This window comes from Primulina tabacum, chromosome 8 (genome assembly GCF_025594145.1).
Source record: "Primulina tabacum isolate GXHZ01 chromosome 8, ASM2559414v2, whole genome shotgun sequence".
NCBI classification, from domain to species: Eukaryota; Viridiplantae; Streptophyta; class Magnoliopsida; order Lamiales; family Gesneriaceae; genus Primulina; species Primulina tabacum.
The window spans coordinates 25046830-25060153 of NC_134557.1; positions in this window are offsets into that span (position 1 = coordinate 25046830).

A 13324-nucleotide genomic window follows, 5' to 3' on the forward strand; every position below is an offset into this window, starting at 1 on the left:
GTCTCCATTGAGGAATGCAGTCTTTACATCCATTTGCCATAGCTCATAGTCATACCATGATGCTATGGCTAGTAGTATTCTAATGGACTTAAACATAGCAACTGATGAAAAATTTTTCTCATAGACAACTCCTTGCCTTTGAGTATAACCTTTTCCAAGCAGTCTTACTTTGAAGGTCACTATCTTCCCATCCGCCCAAGCTTTTTTTTGTAGATCCATTTGCACCCTATGGGAACGACTCCCTCAGGTTGATCCACCAATGTCCAGACTTGGTTTGAATACATATAGTCCATTTTTGACTGCATGGCTTCAAGCCATTTGGTTGAATCAGTATCAGATATTGCTTCTTTGAAATTCATTGGATCACATCCAACACAATGCTCATCGTGGCTTTGTTCATGAAGAAGCGTATATCTTGCAGGCGGGCTAATAACCCTATCAGACCTTCTAGGAGCTTGTACTTCAACTACTGGTTGTTCGAAATTAGGTTCAACTACTATAGTTGACGGAGTATCTTGAATTTCTTCAAGTTCTATCATCTTGCCTTTTCTATCTAATATAAATTCCTTTTCCAAAAAGGTGGCATTTCTTGAAACAAACAGTTTTGCTTCATTGGGATGATAGAAATAATATCCAACAAAATTCTTTGGATATCCTATAAAGTAGCACAAAGTGGATCTACTATCCAATTTGTCTCCCAATGTCTGCTTCACGTAAGCTGGACATCCCCATATTCTCATGTAAGAATATTTGGGAGTTTTTCCCATCCATATCTCATATGGCGTTTTATCCACTACTTTACTATGGACATTATTCAACAACATTGTCGCAGTTTCAAGCGCAAAGCTCCAAAACGATGTAGACAATTCAGTGAATCCCATCATGGACGAACCATGTCCATCAAGGTTCGATTTCGACGTTTTAGAAACACCATTCAATTGTGATGTTGCTGGTGGAGCCCACTTTGAGAGAATCTCATTCTCTTTTAGATAACCCAAAAATTCAGCACTTAAGTATTCTCCACCTCGATCAGATCGAAGTGCCTTAATACTTCTTTCTAGCTGATTTTCTACTTAAGATATGAATTCTTTGAACTTTTCAAATGCTTCAGATTTGTGTTTCATCAAATAAATGTACCCATACCTCGAATGGTCATCAATAAAGGTAATGAAGTAAGAATGCCCAAATTTTGTGCTAACACTTAGCGGGCCACAAACGTCCGTGTGGATCAAATCCAGTAGACCATGTGCACGTACCATGTTTCCATTGAATGGAGTCTTAGTCATTTTTCCTTTTAGACATGACTTACAAGCAGGTAGAGAATTTTTGTCTGACAAGTCAAACATACCTTCTCCCACTAGCTTGTGCATCCTTCTTTGAGAAATATAACCTTGTCTAGCGTGCCATATTTGTGTGGGATTTGGATCATCTAACTTTATTTTGTTTGTTGTTGAAATTATGTTTACTTGGACATTCACTTATCATTTCCAGAACATTTCTGGCACATATAATTTCTTATGTCCGGACTTCTTGCAGTGAAATAAATATGTTCTAACTTATCGGGCTTTGTAGGCCTTTTAAGTGTCTTTCAGATTTTGCTTCTTATTGGGTTTGTTTTTCTTATGAGGGGCAAAACATTTCTTTCCCTTACCTTGTGGGCCATTTTCGTCTAACGAGTTGCCCATAAGAAAAAACAATAATTTCCTGTTTTATGGTGATCTCATAAGTTATAAGCGTATTGTCTAGCTCTTCAAGGCTATCATCTATCTTATTCAAATTGAAGTTCACCATAACCCCGTCAAATGAGGAAGAGAAAGACAAAAATTGATGTAATCAATTAACTCGTTAGGAATCACATACTACAGGCCCACCACATTTTCAATAAGCTCAATCATATGTACACCACCCTCATGGGCCAGAGCCCCATCTTGCATGCATGTAGTCATGAGCTTTTAAAAATGGTGTGCATCACTATACGAGTTTCATGTACCATGCAACTCTTGCATGTTTATTCGAATGTCATCAACATTCAACATTTCCTCAAACTGTCCCTACAGTTCATTTGACATAAAAGCGAGCACATCACACTTTAGCTTGCATACTATGGTCCTACCATCTTGCATGTTTTGTCAGTTCAGCAGGACTGACATTAGTGTGTATGTCATTTTCTATGAATTCAGAACAATTTCCCAACCAGTCTTGAAAATTAGTTTCGAGTAGCTTGTTAGTAACAAAAATAGATTACGTGACGAAATCGAAAATATATTGATATGGAAACAGAATAATGGTTGCTGATTATTTTAAAATAATTTGAAGATATAAAATATGGATTTTATTTAATAAATCTCCCTCCCACTATTTTGACATTTTCACCACCCTCTGATGAAAAAGGGAAATCGTATTTCCTTAGTGGACACGTAGAGTCCAATTATCCAATTATAATCCCGAATAATATCAGCCAATTATAATTTCTAAAAGGTAGAATCCAATTGCATCTCTATGCAACCTCCGCGTGTTTTGCCTCACGTTTAATAAAGACCCAATAATATGACGTCGTTTATTTTCGCGTGTCAAACCGATCCATCAATATTGAATTGTAGTAAACGTTCGCCATGAGTTCCCCCAATAATATGAGCCGAAATCATGGGAGTTCTTCTTAATTCACATCATATGTCTGGTGGAAGTCACAGCTTTCCGGCGTCCAGGCCTCCCCAATAATATGAGCCAGACACTGTCCGCGGGTAGCGATCAACATGCAACCACGGTTGATGGAAGGCAAGGAAAAATTGAACTCTTTTAATTTTTACTTTTACGGTTTGATATGAATTTTGAATCATATTCAAAATGATGGATTTTAATTTTAAAATTGTCTCATCATTTTAATTTAAAAATCGTGTGCCATGTTTGTATGTTTACCGGATTCATGCAACTATATTATCTAATAATATACATACATGCATACTACTATATATCGCATATATCATAATATGACATTCAACAATAAATAAGGATGATCGATCGCCAACTCTATTAGATCCATGTGAGCCATACATGGATCCAGGTCCAAAACCTAGGTGAATGCAGGGATGCAAATGCAACTATTACAAGAGTTTCCAATATTTTACATGTCTCCATCTCGTTCATCGGGCCCACCGTCTTCCAGTCTTGATCTCCCACTATTTCTAATAATTACATTTAAATAGCCATGGCACATAAGGGATACATCTCATGGGGTGGGAATGGGCCATAAACCAGGCCCACTTTAATAATATCAAATATAAAAAAAACGAATAAAACAGTAAAATATCCTAACATACACCGCGCGCGCGGGCGTCTGTCGCACGCCCGCGCGCGCTGCCATGCGCGTCCACGCGCTCACAAACTGCCCAAAACAATTCCGGGCAGATTAAATTTTTTTTTTGTTTTCTGAAAAAAATAATTTTTCATGGTGCTATAATTTTCTGAAAAATTTTCTTGTGTGGTTAGAAACAAATTATTCAATATCAAACCATACGATTTAGAAAAACTTTGGCTCTGATACCACTGTTGGATCTCGGTTTTCTACGCGCCCAAACGCAGCGGAAGTTTTAAAATTTTTAATTTATTTTGACAATCAAAATATGTTTTACTTTGGGCGTTCGTATGATTTTAACAAAAATATACATAGGATGTTTAAATCTTTTACCTTTGATGAACAATTTCACTTGGCTCCAACTACACCGGTATAAGCGAAAGTAGCTCTTGTTGTTAATCCCACGTACGTTCTTCAAGTCCTTTTTCTTCAATCTCCTATTCCGGTCCACGACTGGATTACTTGTTCCTCTTCTAACTTGCACTAGAAAGTGTAGAAGATATTTTGCGTTGAGATGATATACGAAGAAGAAATCGACTCAAGCCGAATTTTTTTTTCATAAGAAAATAATTTCGAGAGCATCTTTTTGGGAATTTGGGAAGAGCCGAAGAACATTTTTTCCCCAAGGAAATTTTGTTTGCCCTGTTTTTGTCAAATAAGGATCAAATCTTTATAATTATTTCTAATCCTTAATTTACTTAATTAATCTCATTAATTAAGTCAATTAAAGATTCTAAAATATTTGCATCCCAAATCTTATTCTCTTCCAAATCACCGAAACATTTTGGAAAGAAATTGTGGTCTCTTGGTGGTTAGGGTTATGGCTTACTTACTCTTTTATAATCAAGCCATGACCTAATAATTATAATTAACATTAATGGGCTTGACTTATTAATCGGGCTAGTCCAACTAGTTTAATTAATTAATCAAAGTCCATTAAAAACTTTAATTATTTAGTATGTTGGACTTGTACTCCTACAAGACCATTAAACACACTTTCCACTATATTTAATTTATTAGTTAATCAACTCAACTCTTGAGCTTAATAAATTAAATACATTATAAATTCAACATTTGAATTTATTATTTAAATTGTAAATTCAACTCCTTGAATTTTTATCACCTCCAAAATTTAATATTTAATAAACCCAACATTTGAGTTTAATAAATTAAATTATCAAATTTTACAAATTCAATTCCTTGAATTTATTCTTTCAAAATTTAATTATCATAAATTCAACTCCTTGAATTTTTTATATAATATAAATTCAACTTCTTGAATTTATTTTCTCAACGGGAACAAACGATCCAGTGCTTGTGTGACCCTCAATGGTTCAGGGATACAGTTAGCCGTGGGTTCACAACTCTTTGTGATTCAGAATAATATTTATTCTTATTCGGGCTTATCCTAGTTAGCCCCATTCTTTTCATCAACACCTTGATTAAGAATGTCAGAACTCATTTCCGATTGCACCCATTGGACCATGGTAAGAGCGTCTGGTAACATCGCCCCATGATCCCCTAGGTATCACTGATAGTGCCTGCAAGAACCAGTCGATTATGATTAACGTACAATACGGTCCCTTCATCTCATATATCCCGATCGAATCTGCAACCATTGGTTCATCGAGGGTTGCTTATTAATTCGATAACAATGTGATAACTATAATAGTGGTATCACGTGTACAATTTGAGAACTCCTTCTCTAACGTACATCTCATACTCTGGCCAGAGTTTCCATGCACTATTATTTCATCAGATCACACAGGATATCCACACCCGTAGGTGAGCGATGAATCCTGTCTACAATGCACTGGCTCCTATATGTGTCGCAACTATACCCAACCTCGCCACCTGATGACTCTCCTAGAGCTGGTAAACGAGTCAAAGCACAGCCCTAGCATATAGAGCCTCAGTGTTGTCCCGGGTCGTAAGGACTAATGGTGTACCATCATAACCACGGACTTATCCTCTCAATGAATGATAACCACTTGGAAAGTCCGAGGGAGGGTTGTTCGGTATAATCATCATATGACTACCCATCTGCATGTTTGGACATCTCCATGCCTTTACCAAGAAACGCAGTACACAACATCACAGATGCTAGTCTCGAGCTCAAGCGACCTTTATCCATGTTTTAGGCGGCTGAATCAACTAGGAACGAATTTAGAATATGCAGTGTTTACAAATGAGTTTCAACATCGAATTACGATTCATTTGTATTAAAACATAATCAAGGACTTTATCTATGCTGATTGCATGAGTATACAGATAAAGTATAACGAAACAATTAAAAAGTTAAATTATATTAAAATAAAGATTGTTTATTTCACTTGAGTCAATAAATTTTCCTAGCCAACCGTTGGCTTGCAGGGCATCTGCTCTAACATGCTTTTGTCTTGATCTGACTTTGAATTCAAGTTTAGAAAAGAATATGGACTTGATTACATTGGGTAGTATGAGATCGGTGATCTTTCGGTTTGAAACCGAAATAAACCAAGAAAAATGAACTATCTTGGTAAGGTTTTATGGCACAAAAGTCCCATATTGATTGCATCTCAGACGAGCTATATATTTATATTTTTAATGCATTAGATGTCCATATTTGGTATCTTACTTATTAGAAATAAATTGCGCTGACAAGTTAAGGAGACTATTTTTCTAGTGAATTCACGCGGTGTAGCATGATCTCATTAGATTATTATGTTGGTGTATGCGGAAATATGGTAAGTTGGTAACACAATCTTGTTAATATACAAGGCAGTTCGTATAAGTTCGTATACCAGCATTCGGAAAAGTTTCTTTTTACGCAACTCGTTTGAACCTTTTTCTTGCGTTGATTAAGTGATCTTTTTCTCTCTTTCATTAACTGCGACTGGGCTTGTGGATTTAAGGGTTTGGAGATTAAACCTAACAAATGCAATCTGGCCTTTTTGAACCATTTGACTTGAGTTTCAGGTGCGACCATCTCATTACATACACATACATTAAATCAAGGTTGAGTGGGCAGTACTGTTACTTTATTTCATTCCAGTGTTACATCCCTTGCGTAGTGAACTCTGAAGCCCGTTGCTTAATCTTATTAACTTTTATTTACAGATTTTATATTTCTACCTCTTCTTATGCTGATTACAATCTTCGATTCATGAGATTTCCCTTGTTTATCCTCTAGAGAGGAAAACCAAATACTAGAAATGAATGAAAAAACAAACTTTTGATTCCAAACCCTTTTTAAAGTACTCATGCAAATAATAGATAGGTGATACAGGGAATGCAGCAAATCGTTAAAATCTCCAGTGATGAATATTGGCAATTTGTGCTACAGAAACTGCATATACCTACTCGGACCTGCTTTGAAAATGCACTCAATCCAAAATCTAAAACTTTAAGAACTCCTTGAGAATCTAGCAACAGATTCTTTGGCTAAAAAGATACTAAGATCACTTCTTCATGCAAGAAGACAATTAAAGATTCTGAAATTTTAGCTAAATAAAAAGCTTATGAACCACCAAATAGAGAATGGACTTTCTTCAACCTTCAAATCTCTGTGGTGCACACCTCGACTGTGGCAGTAATCCACAACATTGATGAGTTGTTGAAAGTACCTCCTAGCTTCCCCTTCTTTAAGTTTCCCATCTTTAGCCTATGAATTAAGAACAGATTACATCATTCCAATTGTTACTGACACATCAATCTAGAACAAACTCAAGCATCTAATAACCAGTGAATCAATGTCGCGTTAACATGGTTTTAAAAGTCGAATTTGGGGCAAATTAATTTAAAAGGCACAATAAATCGAAACTTACTATTTTATAAAATAATTCTCCCCCACCAACATATTCAAGAACAATTTAGATCTTTGTTCTTCTTGCCATAACCTAGCATAGGCGCAAAACAAGGTGTAGACAATAGTTGCACTACTTAGAGTTCACGCACCGAGATGAAGCTGTATTTAAAATCTAAACATTCAACCATTGAAACAGGTTGCAGGATACTACTAAAGCAGCTACTGCAAAATAGAAAATAAATAATTGTTGTGTAAACTTATTGATTATGTAAACGTATTTTTTTTTGTTATTAAATTATTGTTGTGTTTTGAGACACTAATTGGATATATCTTGTTCGATATTTTACTCCCCACATACACATATTATATATTTGTTTGCTGAACTAGTTTAAGTTGATCTTTTTACCAGAATTGTGATGGATAAAAGTTGGATGTTTTTGCCGAGACAAACCAAGGAATACAGGAAAGGACTTGAGAGTTTCTTATATTTTGCATTTTCTAATGCAAACATAAATGGAATGATTGCATGTCCTTGTGCAAGATGTAAGATTGGCATATATGTTTCAAGAGAGGATGGTTGTGATCATTTGACGATTGATGGATCTATCAAAGGTTAAACTCACTGGGTGGGCTCATGGAGAGATATCATGTAATGCATCTTCAATATCTAGTTCTATTCCATCTCATGATGATGTAGATGATATGGAGGTATTAGTTCACAATTCTTTTGAGGTCCCACAAAACGATTGTGATACAATCAATCAGAAGGATTTGAAAAGGGTAAAAAGATTCCAATCGAAGAGGCCGAGAAATTTTATAAACTAATTGACGATTCACAAAAAAAATTATATTCCGGATGCAAGAAATTCTCAAAACTTTAATTCATCATTCGCTTGCTTCATTTAAAATGTCTTGGAAAAATTACCAATAAAATCTTCAATATGCTTTTGGATTTGTTGATAGAAGCATTTCCAAATGCCATAAAAGATTTACAAAAGTCATACTATGAAGCAGAGAAATTGATGAAACAATTAGGACTTGCTTATGAAAAGATCGATGCTTGTCCTAATGATTGCACTTTATACTGGAGGTAAGACGAAGAAAGAGTTCGATGCAAAACAAGCAACGATCCTAGATGGGAAACATCTTAAAATGATCTTATTGGTGACAAGAGAAAAGTTGCACGCAAGGTTTTATGGTATTTTCCAATAAAGCCTAGGTTACAACGTTTGTTCATGTCCTGCAAAATAGCAGTCCATATGAGATGGCATTCTGAATCTCACACGATAGACGGTTACATGCGACACCCAGTTGATTCCCCAGCTTGGAAAAATTTTGACCATAACCACCCTGAATTCGCAAAGGATCCCCGAAACATAAGGCTAGGATTAACTTAAGATGGATTTAATCCATTCAAAAATATGAGTGTGGCGTATAGTATGTGGCCAATCATTTTAGTGCCTTATAATCTTCCACCATGGATGTGTATGAAACAACCATACTTAATATTATCATTTCTAATACCTGGTCCATCTCTCCTGGACATAACATAGACATCTACTTGCAGCCCCTTGTTGTAGATTTGAAGGATTTGTGGGAGGTAGGAGTGCAAACATATGATGCATCAACCAAGCAGAATTTTCAATTTAATGTCGCATTATTATGGATTTTAAGTGATTTTCCTGGATATGCAACCCTATCTGGATGGAGCACCAAAGGTAAATTTGCATGCCCAGTGTGCCACAAATTTACACATTCACGATGGTTAAAAAATGTCAAAAAATTTGTATATGGGTCACCGCAAATTTTGGAACGGTGATCATGAGTTTCGCAAAGATGCTCAACATTTTGATGGCATAGAAGAGTATGGAAGACCATCACCCATACTTTCTGGAGACACGGTGATAAACGAGTTGAAAAATTTTTAATTTGAAATTTGGAAAAACAGTTGATGATAATCTAGAACTGCCATTCAATTGGAAAAAGTTGAGTATTTTCTTCGATTTACCATATTGGAAAGATAATGTGGTACGCCACAATCTTGATTTTATGCATATTGAGAAGAATGCATGCAAATCAATTTGTGGGACACTGCTGAATATGGAAGGGAAAACTGTAGAGCCCAAATTCAGTACACATACAATTCATGCATTTATTTAAATTGTTAAATAATTTAATTAAGTTTAAAATGATTTTAGAGATGCATGATTTATTTAAATGTATTAATTAAATTATTTATGTTTATGTGATGAACGTTAAAAGGTTTTCTCGAGTTTCATGTTTCAGACGATTATTCGATGCGGGATCGAGGAAAAGAGACCGGCGACGATTTTGACGATTTTAAAATGTGGTATTTTATTTTAAGTTAGGATTGGTACATTTTAAATGATTTATTAAGTTTTTAACATTTCAAAAGCCTAATTTAATTCTTAGGTGATTTTATGATTTTAAAACTTTTCAAGATGTGTCAAATGTGCAATTTATTTTAAATTAGGGGACTTTGCTTAGTAGTGGGAATTAATATTTTTTTATTAACATTTTTAAACTATCATTTTAATTAGCATTGTTAATGGTGTAATTTAGCAAATCATTTCCCTAACTTACCCTAAAACGCACGCACACAAACTTTTTCAAACACTTATACACGACACACACACACTCACATTTTCATTTGCCTTGTTTTAATTTTTGAGAGCAAAGTAGAGTTCTTATAACAAAAGAGCAGCCGCCTCTCTCTCTTCAGTTTTCCAGCAGATTTTCATTTGGTTTTATTCAAGAAAAATCGTTTCACGTTCCTCCCGGATCGTCCCCGCATCATCCCCACTTTGGTATCTTCGTTTCGGTAAGTTTAAATCAAAAGGAATGTATATTCTTTCGTTTTCACCTCGATATTGTCATAGTAATAATTTTGATGTTTATTGTATGAAAAACATGTGTATGTTATGCAAACGTTTGAGCAAAAATGGTTGGATCGCTTTTGAAATGATTTTTTGATCTCAAAACTCGAAATTTGCTGTCATTTTAAAGACTGCGATTTTTCGGTCGATTTTCTGGAAAAGTATTCAACATATAAAACGTAGTACTTTTTGATATCTTCGATTTGACAGTAAATGAATAATTTTTGGACAAGAAACGAGTGAGTTATGGTCGTTTTCGTGGGACTGCTTAAACTATAATTTTCTTAAAATATGTTCTTGACGTGTTCTTGAAGTTTAATTGTTGCAGGCTTTGTTGGGAACTGTTGGGTGATCGCTGCTGCATTTAAGTATTGTTAGTATGATGTTGGGATGAGTTTTGATACTTCCTTTGGTGTCGATGATCCTTGGTTGTATTAGAAGTCGTAGGAAAATCTTTGGTGTTAAATTATCGTGTTCAAGGGTTGTGCTACGTTTTTTGTGATGCGTAGTTGTTTTGGGGCGTTTGTATTAGATTGGCATATAAAGTATAACGAAACAATTAAAAAGTTAAATTATATTAAAATAAAGATTGTTTATTTCACTTGAGTCAATAAATTTTCTAGCCAACCGTTGGCTTGCAGGGCATCTGCTCTAACATGCTTTTGTCTTGATCTGACTTTGAATTCAAGTTTAGAAAAGAATATGGACTTGATTACATTGGGTAGTATGAGATCGGTGATCTTTCGGTTTGAAACCGAAATAAACCAAGAAAAATGAACTATCTTGGTAAGGTTTTATGGCACAAAAGTCCCATATTGATTGCATCTCAGACGAGCTATATATTTATATTTTTAATGCATTAGATGTCCATATTTGGTATCTTACTTATTAGAAATAAATTGCGCTGACAAGTTAAGGAGACTATTTTTCTAGTGAATTCACGCGGTGTAGCATGATCTCATTAGATTATTTATGTTGGTGTATGCGGAAATATGGTAAGTTGGTAACACAATCTTGTTAATATACAAGGCAGTTCGTATAAGTTCGTATACCAGCATTCGGAAAAGTTTCTTTTTACGCAACTCGTTTGAACCTTTTTCTTGCGTTGATTAAGTGATCTTTTTCTCTCTTTCATTAACTGCGACTGGGCTTGTGGATTTAAGGGTTTGGAGATTAAACCTAACAAATGCAATCTGGCCTTTTTGAACCATTTGACTTGAGTTTCAGGTGCGACCATCTCATTACATACACATACATTAAATCAAGGTTGAGTGGGCAGTACTGTTACTTTATTTCATTCCAGTGTTACATCCCTTGCGTAGTGAACTCTGAAGCCCGTTGCTTAATCTTATTAACTTTTATTTACAGATTTTATATTTCTACCTCTTCTTATGCTGATTACAATCTTCGATTCATGAGATTTCCCTTGTTTATCCTCTAGAGAGGAAAACCAAATACTAGAAATGAATGAAAAAACAAACTTTTGATTCCAAACCCTTTTTAAAGTACTCATGCAAATAATAGATAGGTGATACAGGGAATGCAGCAAATCGTTAAAATCTCCAGTGATGAATATTGGCAATTTGTGCTACAGAAACTGCATATACCTACTCGGACCTGCTTTGAAAATGCACTCAATCCAAAATCTAAAACTTTAAGAACTCCTTGAGAATCTAGCAACAGATTCTTTGGCTAAAAAGATACTAAGATCACTTCTTCATGCAAGAAGACAATTAAAGATTCTGAAATTTTAGCTAAATAAAAAGCTTATGAACCACCAAATAGAGAATGGACTTTCTTCAACCTTCAAATCTCTGTGGTGCACACCTCGACTGTGGCAGTAATCCACAACATTGATGAGTTGTTGAAAGTACCTCCTAGCTTCCCCTTCTTTAAGTTTCCCATCTTTAGCCTATGAATTAAGAACAGATTACATCATTCCAATTGTTACTGACACATCAATCTAGAACAAACTCAAGCATCTAATAACCAGTGAATCAATGTCGCGTTAACATGGTTTTAAAAGTCGAATTTGGGGCAAATTAATTTAAAAGGCACAATAAATCGAAACTTACTATTTTATAAAATAATTCTCCCCCACCAACATATTCAAGAACAATTTAGATCTTTGTTCTTCTTGCCATAACCTAGCATAGGCGCAAAACAAGGTGTAGACAATAGTTGCACTACTTAGAGTTCACGCACCGAGATGAAGCTGTATTTAAAATCTAAACATTCAACCATTGAAACAGGTTGCAGGATACTACTAAAGCAGCTACTGCAAAATAGAAAATAAATAATTGTTGTGTAAACTTATTGATTATGTAAACGTATTTTTTTTTGTTATTAAATTATTGTTGTGTTTTGAGACACTAATTGGATATATCTTGTTCGATATTTTACTCCCCACATACACATATTATATATTTGTTTGCTGAACTAGTTTAAGTTGATCTTTTTACCAGAATTGTGATGGATAAAAGTTGGATGTTTTTGCCGAGACAAACCAAGGAATACAGGAAAGGACTTGAGAGTTTCTTATATTTTGCATTTTCTAATGCAAACATAAATGGAATGATTGCATGTCCTTGTGCAAGATGTAAGATTGGCATATATGTTTCAAGAGAGGATGGTTGTGATCATTTGACGATTGATGGATCTATCAAAGGTTAAACTCACTGGGTGGGCTCATGGAGAGATATCATGTAATGCATCTTCAATATCTAGTTCTATTCCATCTCATGATGATGTAGATGATATGGAGGTATTAGTTCACAATTCTTTTGAGGTCCCACAAAACGATTGTGATACAATCAATCAGAAGGATTTGAAAAGGGTAAAAAGATTCCAATCGAAGAGGCCGAGAAATTTTATAAACTAATTGACGATTCACAAAAAAAATTATATTCCGGATGCAAGAAATTCTCAAAACTTTAATTCATCATTCGCTTGCTTCATTTAAAATGTCTTGGAAAAATTACCAATAAAATCTTCAATATGCTTTTGGATTTGTTGATAGAAGCATTTCCAAATGCCATAAAAGATTTACAAAAGTCATACTATGAAGCAGAGAAATTGATGAAACAATTAGGACTTGCTTATGAAAAGATCGATGCTTGTCCTAATGATTGCACTTTATACTGGAGGTAAGACGAAGAAAGAGTTCGATGCAAAACAAGCAACGATCCTAGATGGGAAACATCTTAAAATGATCTTATTGGTGACAAGAGAAAAGTTGCACGCAAGGTTTTATGGTATTTTCCAATAAAGCCTAGGTTACAACGTTTG